Raw genomic sequence first — 13,215 nt, 5'->3', positions numbered from 1 at the left:
GTGCCCTGGCCCGCAGCAGAGTCAGGGCTGGGGCTGTGGGCTTCTGTCATCCAGTCTTGAGAGACAGCCCAGGATTCAGAAAAGCACAGGGGATTTGTCCGGGGAAGGGGTGGGGGGATTTTCTCCTGGGTTTTGGAGGCTGGGAGTGGGGGTGGTAGGAAGGAGGGAGGGAAAGTGGGGGAGGGGACAGAAAGAAAGATGTGACGGCTATTTTTCGGAAGAGTTCCTCTGAGCTCTCCTTCTAGCCTCTTCATGGTGTCCAAACATAGAGGTCAAGGGCAAGGTGGGGGTGGCACTGGGACCTAGGTTAAGCTGCTGTTTAGGACATCGGGCACCCCTACGAGCACTGGTTGAATCCAGCTGCTCAGCTTCTGATCCCGCTCCCTGCTGATGAGCCTGGGTGGCCGCATGGTTCGCTGGGGTTGAGCAGGTGCAAACAATGGCAGACCGAGGGTGACAGAGCGTTAGTGAGGCACCTGGCCTGAGGGGCCACCGGTGGGGCTGTGGCATCCTCTCCGCTGACCAGCATCCTGCTTGGTTCTAAGCCCGCTGGGAGAATGGGAGTAATCAGCTTAATTCCTTGGTACCTCAGTTTCCCCATGGGGATGTTGGAAATGACAACGCCCACCCCGCAGAGCTGATCAGCATCCCTGGCTCCCGTCTGCTCTGCAGCCTGGCCCCAGCCCCCAGGGTCCCCTCCTGCCTGAGGCTCAGGACCCCTCCCGGAAAGGGGGCTCACCATCCTGCCTTCAGACAGACTCTCAGAAGGAAGGGCCTTTTCCTGAGTGGTACAAGCTGGCATAGAACACATTTTGGTAGAATCCAGGAACTGACAGCGATTCGAACCCTGCGCTCTCCGTTGTAATAGCTCCAGGAGTTCAGAAACACGTCCAACTCCCTAGACCCGGGCTCCGGGGTCCCCTTTTTCCCCCCGCCGAGTCCTGCCGGACCCTAGGACCCTTACACAGAGCGCACGGCCAGGGCGATTCCGCCTTCTGCCGCAGGGTGGCGCCGCGCTCAGGCATTGTCGCTGAGCCCGGGCGAGGGGGGAGAGAGGGAGGGGCTCAGCAGCTCGGTCGGAGCGCAGGTGCGTTTTCCGGGCCCCGCGGACTCCACCTCCTCTCGGTGTCACAGCCGCGGCCCGGTGTCTGGCACGGGGAGACCGCAGCACCCCACAGTTGTCAGCGCGGATGCCGTGGCTGGCCCTGGCCTGCCTTCTGGCTCAGTGACTGTGGGCTGGGTACTAGGGGATTTCACTTCTCTGGGCCTCGGTTTGCTCATCCTTAAAACTGGAGTGATAGAGCCCATTTCCGAGGGTGCTTGGGAGCTTAGAAACTGCAACACCGTATCTTGGAACAGTGCCTGGCCGGTCGACTTGACTGTTGCAAAGTGATCCTTAGCAACAGTTAAGACACCCAACATGGGAGCACCTGGGTTTGAGTCCCCGCTCCGGCTCCGACTCTGACTTCCGGCCAAGGCGGCCCCCCTCCCCAGGCAGTGGTGATAGCCAAGCGGCTGGGTCCTTGCTATCCACTGGGAGACCTGGATTGAGCTCCTGGCGTCTGTCCCCCAGCTTCGACCTGGCACAGCCCCCTGGCAGTGGTGGGCACCTGGGAAGTGAACCAACAGATGCAAACTCTGTCTCAAGTAGTTGGTTTTTTGTTTTTGTTTTTTTTTCAAATGTTGGGCCTGCGTTGTGGCACAGCAGGTTAAGCCACTGCCTGCGGGGTCAGCATCCCACTTGGGTGCCAGTTCCAGTCCTGGCTGCTCCACTTCCAATCTGGCTCCCTGCTGATGTGCTTGGGGAAGCGGTAAACGGTGGTCCAAATTCCAGGGCCCCTGCCACCCAGATGGGAGACCCAAATGGAGTTCCAGGCTCCTGGCTTTGGCCTAACCCAGCCCTGGCTGTTGTGACCATTTGGGGAATGAACAAGCAGATGGTAGATCTGCGTTCTCGCGCTCTTTCTCTTAAAAAAAAAAAAAAGTAGATGGAAGATCTCTCTCTATGTAACTCAAATAAATAAATATAGCTTATTACTTTAAAAACAACTTTATTTTAAGTTTATTTACTTGAAAGAATTACAGAGAGCCAGAGACAGAGAGGGAGAGAGGTCTTCCGTCTGCTGGTTCACTCCCCAAATGGCCACAATGGCCAGAGCTGAGCTGATCCAAAACCAGGAGCCAGGAGCTTCTTCTGGGTCTCCCATGCAGGTGCAGGGGCCCAAGGACTTGGGCCATCTTCTACTGCTTTCCCAGGCCATAGCAGAGAGCCAGATCGGAAGTGGAGCAGCCGGGGCTCAAACCAGTGCTCATATGGGATGCTGGTACTGCAGGCGGCAGCTTTACCCACTACGCCACTGTGCTGGCCCCCTAAACTTATTCTTAACAATGCATTGAATATAGGCACAAAACAATGGCCTAACAATGACTTCATTTGTCAGGAAAAATAATGCATAGAGGAGTAAAGGAGCTTGCCTGAAGTCACACAGCAAACTGTGCTGCTGGACACATGTTCTGGGCTGTCAGAATTCAAAATCTGGGGCCAGTGCTGTGGTGTAGCAGGAAAAGCCACCACGCAGTGCCAGTATCCCATATAGACACTGGTTCATGTCCTGGCTGCTCCACTTCCAATCCAGTTCTGTGCCATGGCCTGGGAAAGCAGTAGAAGATGGCCCGAGTCCTTGGGCCCCTGCACCCATGTGGGAGACCTGGAAGAGGCTCTAGGCTCCTGGCTTCGGATCAGCTCAGCTCTGACCATTGCAGACATTTGGGGAGTGAATCAATCTCTCTCTCTCTCTCTCTCTCTCTCTCTGCCTCTGCCTCTCTGTAACTCTTTCAAATAAATAAATAAATAAATATTTTAAATAAATAACTAAAGAAAATAATTCAAAACTTATACCCTTCCCATTATACCAGAACATAGAAAATACATAAGCCCCCAAACTCACCTCTGCTGTGACCTTTACTCAATGCTATTTCCTTGAATTAAAAACAACAACAAGAGGACAGACAGGGGTTAGACCAGGGCAGCACAGCCAGTGAGGTGGGCGGGATCAGCCCTGGCGCTCTGGAGCCCAGGAGGGCAGTCACAGTCCACAGTAATTTGTACTACTTCTCAGAACTGGAGGAGAATGAAGGCTTCCAACACATACAGATGATGAACGTTTGAGCAGATGGAAATTCAGATTAGCCCAATTTGATCATTACACATTGTACACATGTATTGAATTATCCTTCTGTACACCATAAATAATACAAATATGTATGGGTCAATAAGAAAAAACCTCCTGTGATTTGAGCACTTGGCACTTTATGACACATGATCATTTATACTTATAACAGCTCCACAGGTAGGTACCATCCTTATTAACCACATGTTATAGATGAGGAAGCTGACGTTCAGAGAGGTTAAGTAACATTCCTGAGGTGGCAGAGTAAGGATTTAAACCCATATAATTGACCAATGCCCAAGTCCATGCTTTGTTTTTTTAAAAAGATTTATTTGGCAAAGTTACAGAGAGAGGGAAACAGATAGGAAAAAAAAACCCTTTCACCGGCGCCGTGGCTCAATAGGCTAATCCTCTGCCTTGCGGCGTCGGCACACCAGGTTCTAGTCCCGGTCGGGGCGCTGGATTCTGTCCCGGTTGCCCCTCTTCCAGGCCGGCTCTCTGCTGTGGCCCGGGAGTGCAGTGGAGGATGGCCCAAGTGCTTGGGCCCTGCACCCCATGGGAGACCAGGAGAAGCACCTGGCTCCTGCCTTCGGATCAGTGCGATGTGCTGGCCGCAGCGCGCCGGCCGCGGCGGCCATTGGAGGGTGAACCAAGGGCAAAAAGGAAGACCTTTCTCTCTGTCTCTGTCTCTGTCTCTGTCTCTCTCTCTCTCACTGTCAACTCTGCCTGTCAAAAAAAAAAAAAAAAAAACAAACTTTCATTTGCTGGTTCACTCTCCAAATGCCTGTAAGAGCTAAGGCTGGACCAGGCTGAAGCCAGGAGCCAGAAGCTTCATCCTGGTCTCCTATCTGGGTGGTAACACCCGCACTATTTGTTGCTGCTTGCCCCTGGCACATTAGCAGGGAGCTGGATCGGAAGTGGAGCAGCCAGGACTCGAACAAGCGCCCATATGGGATGCTGGTGTCACAGACAGTGGCTTAACCCGGTATACCATGAGTCCAGTCCTCCAAGTCCACACTTTTAAAAACTATTTATTTTATTTATTTGAAAGGCAGGGTGACAGAAAGGCAGAGATAGGGAGAGAAACAGAGGGAGAAAGAAATCTTCCATCCACTGGGTCACTCTCCAAATGCCTGCAACATCTGGGGCTGGTCCAGGCCAAAGGCAGGAGCTGGGAGCTCCATGCAGATGCCCCATGAGGGTGGCAGGGACCCAGAAACTTCACCATCATCTGCTGCCTTCCAGGCACATCAGTAGGAAACTGGATGGGAAGTGGAGTGGCTGGGACTTGATCCCAGGCACACCGAAATGGGGTGCAGGCATCCCAAGTGACAGCTTAACCTGCTGTGCCACAATGCCCACGTCAGTCCCATAATTTTTTATTATTATTAAAGATTTATTTATTTATTTGAAGAGTTACAGAGAGGCAGAGGCAGAGAGAGGAGAGCTCTTCCATCTGCTGATTCACTCCCCAGATGGCTGCAACGGCTGAAGCCAGGAACCAGGAGCTTCGTCTGGGACCCCACCAAGGACTTGGGCCATCTTCCACTGCTTTCCCAGGACATAGCACAGAGCTGGATTGGAAGTGGAGCAGCCAGGGCTTGAACCAGTGCCCATATGAGATGCTGGCACTGCAGGCGGCGGTTTTACCGACTCACCACAGTGCCGGTCCCCAATCCCATACTTTTAACAGCCACTCCAGATGGCTTCATGTATCCTCAAAGATGAACCCACGGGTTGGCATTGTGGCATAGAGAGTTAAGCTGCCCATGTCCCATATCAGAATATGTGGGATTGAGTCCTGCCTCCATTTCTGATCCAGCTTTTTGCTAATGTACAGCCTGGGAGGCAGCAGATGATGGCCCAAGCACTTGGGGCCCTGCCACCCACATGGGAGATCTGGACTAGGGTTCCTGGCTCCTGGTTTGGCCTGGCCAGGGTTAAGTGGCTTCTTCTCCAATCTACAGTTAGTACTAAGGTCCAAGAGGTGAGGTGATGGGGTTAAGGGCAGCGAGAGCTTACGTGCACCTCTAAGCCTCTTGGAATTTCACATCCCATCACCTAAAAGCCCCAACCCATCCTCTCATGCCAGTCCCAGTCTAGGGCACTCCAGGGGACACAGGGACACTGTTTCCAGCATGTGTAAGGCCACCACAAAACACGCAAACACTGGAGTTAGAGGAAAAGGTTTATTGTCGGGTGGGGGAAGCCCGATGGCCTGGGAGGAGAGGGCGAGAGGGTTAAGAGAAGAGGAGAGTGTAAGAGAGAGAGAGATCAATGGCCGGCGCTGAGGCTCAATAGGCTAGTCCTCTGCCTGCGGTGCTGGCACACCAGGTTCTAGTCCCGGTCGGGGCGCCGGATTCTGTCCTGGTTGCCCCTCTTCCAATCCAGCTCTCTGCTGTAGCCCGGGAAGGCAGTGGAGGATGGCCCAAGTGCTTGGGCCCTGCACCCCATGGGAGACCAGGAGAAGCACCTGGCTCCTGGCTTCGGATCAGCCACAATGCGCTGGCCCCAGCAGCCATCGGGGGGTGAACCAACAGAAAAAGGAAGACCTTTCTCTGTCTCTCTTACTGTCCACTCTGCCTGTCAAAAAAAAAAAAAAAAAAAAAAGAGGGAGAGAGATCAAGAGAGAGCACGTGTTCAGAACAGGTCCTGTTAAACCTCTGTGGGGGGGAGGGGCAGGGAAGTTGGAGCAGCGAATCCCTTTAGGGTGGGGGTGGAGCTGACACCAGTGGTTCGGCCATGGGACATAGGACCGAAGCCTACTGTGCAAGGTGGCGAAGGGGGTTGGGGGTGAGCAGGGCCTAAGTTGGCGTCGGGGGCATAGATGGCGCCACAGATAAGGCTGCGCCATTTACTAACAGCATGGGCACCCCCTCCCTTGCTCTTCAGGGCCGAGGCTCCCAGGCAGGCGGCATGCAGTGTGTGGCAGCTTGGCGCCCACACTTCATAGCTCCTGGGTTTACCTTGGAGAGGAGGAGAGAAGCAGTCTTCCCGCCTGGGGCCTGTGGAGAGATGGCAGCCCGCGGAAACAGCTCTCAGGCTGAAGGCTGGCTTTTTATAGTCCCATTTGGATCCCCTCCACCCGCCCCAGGCAGCCAATCCCGGCCAGCGCTTCCATTTCCTGCGCTCCGCAGCCTGTTGGGTTCGCCTCTCCTCCAGCTTGGCTCCCTGGCGGCAGCGTCTGTGCTCTGCCTGCTGGCAGGAAAGTGTCCTCCAGGCCGGTGCCTCCCGCGACAGCGAGGTGAAAGCAGCCCCCAGGGGGCTCGGAGAAGCCGGCCACCCGCTTCCCTTGGGGGATGGGGCGGATTTCTCATAATTCAGCCCCGTTAGCTGCAAAGCCTGGCATTCACTGAGCACTAGCTGTGTGCCAGGCCTGCCTATGGCCCCCATGAACACCATCATTCTCCCACCCCAGGCTCTGACGTGGCCTGGCCTGTCTATAGTCCCGTTTGCATGTGTTCTCAGTCTGGCTGCCGCTGGGTGAGCCGCTGGGTGACAGGTGCGCCGATCAGGGAAGGCCGTGGTCCTATGTCCTCTGCTTTACAGTGAGACCCCAGCCCTAGGCAATGGAGCACGCACTCTCCAAAGCCTCTGGATGCTGCCGCTGGCAGAAGCACTGTGGGTGAGAAAGGCAACCTGTGTTTGGAGAACAGAGCACGTCCACCAAGCAGGAATCATGGCCTTCTCCGTGGGTGAAGGGGTCTGATGTGGCCGACCCGCTGCCTGCTGCTGGCAGGTGGTGATTTGTTGACAACTGTGAGATCCTCCTTGGGGAGAAGCAGTCCAAACTGTTCGACCCTATCCTTACCACCATGGACACCTGGGAAATCTCTGGGGCAAACTCCAGAGGCTGCCTGACCCCCTGGGCGGGGCCCCACCTGGAGCTTCCTCTGCAGGTGCTCACTGGCAGAGGGAGACACAGGGATCCACATGCTTGTGGCTACTCCCTGAAGTCCATCTGCTGCCCCTAACTCAGACCTGCTTCTCCCCCACCTGCCAATCTTGCTCTTTCCGTGCCCTTGACCACCTAGCTGAGCCATCTGCCACTTGTTGGGAATGGGCGTTTGCGCCTCACTCCACCCTCTCTCCACACAAAGGGGCTGACGAAGTGTCCTGTTCTTAGCTCTGTCCCCGCAGGACTCGCCACCGTCCTGGGCTCTAGTAGAGTGCTCGGTGTCCAGCTGGTGCCCGTAATTACACCGACTACCTGTGAATCGGTTCAACTCCTGCCATCCTGTATTGGTTAGGTGAGGGGACCCCTCCCAGGCCACAGTGTGGGTGTCAGATCAACAGTGCCAGGCGCCGTGGGATGTGGGCTGCTGGTCATTTCGTTGGCTCTTGCCTTTCGGACTCCTCTGGCCCCTGCATGCCTGTACCACGTGTGTCACATATGGACTCACAGCTCTGCTTGTCTGATGAGCTCTAGCTTAGCACCTGCAGCCTGGGTGGGTGTTTGGCCTAGCGATTAGATGTCAGTGAAGGCGTTCACAACCCACATCAGAGTACCCGGCTTGGATGCCCTGCTCCGGCTCCTTACTCCAGATGTCTGCTAATGTGGGCCTGTGAGGGCAGAGCTGGGTCCCTGATACCCATGTGCAAGAACTGGATTGAGTTATTGGCTTCTGGCGTCAGCCCCAGCCTAGTCCCAGTCATTGTAGGCACTTGTGGAGTGAACAAGTAGTTGGGCGTTCTCTCTCTCTCTCTCTCTATCTCTCTCTCCCTCTCTCCCTCTGGCTCACTGCCTCTCAGAAACAGGAAAGCAACAGCAACCAAAGACACATATCATCCAGTGGTCAGAGGCCCAGGTGCTTCTGGGGCCCAGCCACGCACCAGGACCCTTTTTCCCCAAATGCACTGCAGTAAGCATGGCCCAACCCTGGAATTCTGGGAGTTCTCGTATTTGGGCTCTGAGACTCCCTGCAGAATCTTCATCCACCAGTTACCCCTGGCAACACCGTGCCTACAGGCTCATGCCATCTGGAGCGGCAGGGTGGCTTGTATGCCCCTTGTCTTGCTTCCTGGCTACCCAGTGAAGGGTTGGAGAAGTTCTGTGTGTGTCCACCTTCTGCTTCCAAGACGCAAGGAGACGTGCAAGTCACTGTGGTTCTTTCCATGTGTAGAATACGAGAGGGGAGATGACTTGTGCTTGGCATGCCCAAGCCACTGAGCTCCTGAAAGTGCTACCGATGTGGCAGGACCGCGAATCCTCACGTAACTGATCTTCCGCTCCCTGGCAGACATGGTACTCACCACTTCCCATTCATGTACAGGAAGCGTGACGTCATCAACATAGTGGACCAGCATGGTGTCCTGTGGGATGCAATGGGATTGAGGTCCCAGGAGATTACATTTTGACAGTGAACTAGGTTAAAAAAAAAAGCTCCAAGGGGATGGAGTGAAGATGCTATTATGTTTATGTAGTATGGTGATGATTTTATAATATTCAGCTTTAGACAAGTACATGGGGGTGGGTGTTTGACCTAGTGGTCTGAGTGCCTTTGTTTGGTACTTGGCTCGGGCTCCTGACTCCAGCTTCCTGCTATTGCAGAGTCTGGGAGGCAGCAGTGATGAAAAAGCAGACTTGCTGTGCTCCTCTCCAGGGTGTTGAAAGGCAAGCATTCGCCAGCTCAGTGCCCGTGCGCAGCGTAGAGGCTGCACTGGCGGGCTCCAGGAAAGACCACATCCAGGCAAGCTGCTGTCATGATTGGGGCTGTCACCTGCTTGGGTTGCCAGTGTCTGTCCGTCATCTACCATAATCCATCTGTTTTCTCAGAGCCCGGGCAAGTGAACTGAGTGAGCATGTGATGGGGAGCATAACCAAAGCCAAAATATTAGATAAGAGTTAGTACTGCAGAGGGAGGATGTTTGGCTCAGTGGTTAAGCTGCAGCTTGGGACGCTCGGATTCCACATCAGAGTGGCTGGGTTTGAGCCCCAGCTCCACGTCCACTTCTAACTTCCTGCCAATGCAGAGGCAGTGGCACAAGTAGTTGGGTCCCTGCCACCCACATAGGAGACCTGGATTGAGACCCCAGCTCCTGGCTTCCACCCAGCCTGCCTTAGCTGTTGCAGGTACTTGGGGCATAAACCAGTGGATGGAAGCTCTCTATTTACCATTTTTTTAAAAAAGAAATTAAATAAAAAGTTTGAAAAAGAAATAATACTGCAGAAACAAACTATAGGGTAGTTTGGTGGTGATGGTTGATGTTATGTGTGAATGGCTTAAGCCACAGTACCCAGGCATTTGCTCAAACTCTAGTCTAGATGTTGCTGGGAAGGTAGTTTTTAGATACAGTTAACATTTACATTAGTACATTTCTTTTTTTAAAAAAGATTTATTTTTTATTTATTTGAAAGACAGAGTTACAGAGAGAGGTAGAGACAGAGAGGTCTTCCATCCACTGGTTCACTCCCCAGATGGCCGCAATGGCTGGAGCTGCACCGATCCAAAGCCAGGAGCCAGGAGCTTCTTCCGGGTCTCCCACGTGGGTGCAGGGGCCCAAGGACTTGGGCCATCTGCTGCTGCTTTCCCAGGCCATAGCAGAGAGCTGGATCGGAAGAGGAGCAGCCAAGACAAGAACGGGCGCCCATGTGGGATGCCGGCGCTTCAGGCCAGGGCGTTAACCCGCTGCGTCACGGCGCCGCCCCCAGTACATTTCTTTTTTTTTTTTTCTTTTTTCTTTTTCTTTTTTTTTTTTTTTTTTTTTTTTTTTTTTTTTTTTGGACAGGCAGAGTGGACAGTGAGAGAGACAGACAGAGAGAAAAGTCTTCCTTTTTCGTTGGTTCACCCCTCAATGGCCGCTGCGGCCGGCACACCGCGCTGATCCGATGGCAGGAGCCAGGTACTTCTCCTGGTCTCCCATGCAGGTGCAGGGCCCAAGCACTTGGGCCATCCTCCACTGCACTCCCTGGCCACAGCAGAGAGCTGGCCTGGAAGAGGGGCAACCGGGACAGAATCCGGCGCCCCGACCGGGACTAGAACCTGGTGTGCCAGCGCCGCTAGGCGGAGGATTAGCCTAGTGAGCCGTGGCGCCGGCCCCCAGTACATTTCTAATACAGCAGTGTTTGTGATTGTGGTGTCCATGCGGAGCTGCTCACTGAGAAGGCCCCGTCTCGCTGGTGGTGAACTCGTGTTTAGGATCTGCATGAGGGACTGGGAGTTTTAAAAGGTTTATTTTCTCCCTGACTGGGAGAAAGGAGTTCCTTCTGCCAACCAGGAGAACTTGGGAGAATTTGTGAGACAAACATCTTGGGCAAGCCTTGCGGGGCAGCAGGGTAAGCCACCAGCTGTGATGCCAGCATCCCGTTCAAACACTGGTTGGAGCCCCAGCTGCTCCAATTCCAATCCAGCTCCCTGACATTGTGCCTGGGAAAGCAGCAGGAGATGGCTCAAGTGCATAGGCCCCTGCGGCCCATGTGAGTGACCCCAAGAGAGTTCCAGCCTCCTGGATTTGACCTGGCCCAGCCCTGGACGTGTGGCCATTTTGGGGGAGTGAACCAGCAGATGGAAGATCGATCTCTCCCTTTCTCTGTAACTACGCTTTTTAAATAAATAAATCTTTAAGAAAACATTCTTAGGTTTCCCCACCCTAATGTTCCTATCACAGATCTTGGAGTCCCACTCTTTCCTGGATATCAGGACTTTGAATTTTTTTTAAGATTTATTTATTTATTTGAAAGTAAGAATTACACAGAGAGAGAAGGTGGCAGAGAAAGAGAGAGAGGTTTTCCATCTGCTGGTTAACTCCCCAAATGGCTGCAATGGCCAGAGCTGGGCTGATCTGGAGCCAGGAGCCTGGAGCTTACTCTGGGTCTCCCACGTGGGTGCAGAGACCCAAGGACTTGGGTCATCTTCTACTGCTTTCCCAGGCCATAGCAGGGAGCTGGATCTGAAGTGGAGCAGCCGGGACTTAAACTGGCACCCACATGGGATGCTGGCAGTGCAGGCAGCAGCTTTATTTGCTACAACATAGCACCAGCCCCAGAACCTTGACTTTGACATTGGAGTCTTACTGAAGCTATGCATTAGAGTCCTTGCAACTCTTTTCCTGGATCTGATTTCTCACATGACCTTTACAAATAAAAATGTAATAATGTTGTACTGCGAACCAAAGGCCTGGGTTATAATCACTCTGCCTACTCCCAGCATTGAGGTCCCTATTGCCTTCATTGAAGTAGAAATGCGACCCCAAAATAGATCTCTTTTGATACTAAATGCCAACCTATGTTCCCCAAAACACAGAGTCTGTGTTGTATGTTAACACTTTCTTAGGGTTTCAATCCTAAGGAAGCAAAAGTTTGCATCTTGGTGTTGTGTTAACTCGCTCCATTGTGTAAAGTCACCCCAGCAGGTACTGGGGAATCCAGAGCTTTCGTGGGTTCAGCTGGGTCAGACACAAGTGTTAAAGTCGCGGTGGTCCTCTCCTGAGCAGCCTTGATTGAGTCCGTGACAAACACTGGCACCTGTCTCCCACTGGGGCTGAGGCAGCCAACATCGTTTGGGGATGAAGCAACGATGTTAGCTGCTGGGACCTTCTGCTGGGAGACCTCTGAGTTGAGTCTGGCGTAGTCAGGGTAAGGGTTTGGGTTTTCAACTATGATGAGCTGAGAAGCCACTGGAGGGAGTGGGACGATGCATCTCACTCTGTTTGTGGAGGGTGGGGGTAGTAGGGACAGAAACGGGGGCCAGTGAGGAGCCAAGTGCAATAACCCAGGTGTGTCAGTTAGGGTCCCATCCTAGAAGCAGGAGCACTAGGAGTGAAACAGAGTAATGGATTTATTATAGGGATTTGACTTAATGCAGACAAGGTGCTGGTTGGTAGTCTCTGTATGGCTGTTTCTTGTGCATCTGCTATTGGGCTGGAAGTCAGCAGAGCAGCTCACTGCAAAGGGCAGACAGACATGAAGAGGGAGAGGGCAGGGTCAAGACAGAACCTACAAAGATGGACTGGAAACCACGAGAACAAGCCAGGTCCCCACACCTCCAAGCCTCCAAAATGTTGATGATGGTGACCTGAGGAGCAGCTGGTGCCTTTCATCAGCGGGCACCCAGGCCAGGAGTTGGAGCAGCTGCAGGTGGAGGTCCAGGGGCTGCTGGAGCGGCTGTGGGCCCGGCTGCTTCCTCGCACCCACGAGAGGAGCCAGCAGATCAGTGAAAACAGGCAGGAGCTGGGGCCGCGCCTGACCTGCCAAGCACAAACCTGGTTACAGCCTCACTCCCGCACTCCAAATCCTGCTCAGAGCTCCTCCCGGGGCATATTCTCACCCAAAACGACAGAGCAATGGGATTTCTGGGAAACACAGTTCCATTTTAGCTAAGTTGAAACAAAACCAAGCCCATCAGACCAGCTGAGAAGTTAGGATGGCTTGGACCAGAGTACTGGCAACAGGGTGTAGGAAGTGCTTGAATCCTGGAGGAACTTGGCTATTCCTCGCTGCTTGAATCCGGTTGGTTCCCGAGTGCGGATGGTGAGCTCTGAGACAAGGGCAGTCGTGTCACCTTGAGCTTGAGGAGGGAGAAGCAAGCAGGCCTACCAGACCCAGGCGCAGCTCTCAGGACAAAGGATGGAGGCTCATGCACTACATATGTAAGTATTGAAAAACTGGGAGATATAAGTCAAGCTTGCAGACTAGGAAGTAAAAATATATTTGGGACCAGCATTGTGGTGCAGTAGGTTAAGCTGCTACCAGCAACGTTGGCATCCCATAGCAGAGTTCTGGCAGGTCCACTTCCTTTTTTTTTTTTTTTTTTTTTTTTTTTTGACAGGCAGAGTGGGCAGTGAGAGAGAGAGACAGAGAGAAAGGTCTTCCTTTTTCTGTTGGTTCACCCCCCAATGGCCGCTGCAGCTGGCACACTGCACTGATCCGAAGCCAGGAGCCAGGTGCTTCTCCTGGTCTCCCACACGGGTGCAGGGCCCAAGGACTTGGGCCTTCCTCCACTGCACTCCCAGGCCACAGCAGAGAGCTGGCCTGGAAGAGGGGCAACCAGGACAGAATCCGGCGCCCCAACCAGGACTAGAACCTGGGGTGCCAGCGCTGCAGGCA

At 53.6% G+C, this 13,215-nt stretch overlaps 1 long non-coding RNA gene across 1 annotated transcript; it reads right to left on the bottom strand.

Moving 5' to 3' along the window:
- Nucleotides 1–5,345: 5,345 nt before the first annotated feature.
- On the bottom strand, nucleotides 5,346–6,223 carry LOC138850328 (uncharacterized). Its single transcript, XR_011390043.2, has 2 exons — nucleotides 6,137–6,223; nucleotides 5,346–5,753 (listed from the first exon to the last, which is right to left on the bottom strand). It is a non-coding gene; the product is annotated as an uncharacterized LOC138850328 (long non-coding RNA).
- Between the last annotated feature and the right edge of the window lie 6,992 nt (nucleotides 6,224–13,215).

This window comes from Oryctolagus cuniculus, chromosome 7 (genome assembly GCF_051225735.1).
Source record: "Oryctolagus cuniculus isolate XC-2025 breed Fujian yellow rabbit chromosome 7, ASM5122573v1, whole genome shotgun sequence".
In the NCBI taxonomy this organism is placed as follows: Eukaryota; Metazoa; Chordata; class Mammalia; order Lagomorpha; family Leporidae; genus Oryctolagus; species Oryctolagus cuniculus.
Note: the sequence above shows the minus strand (reverse complement) of the source record. Positions and strands in the feature narration are given on the sequence as shown.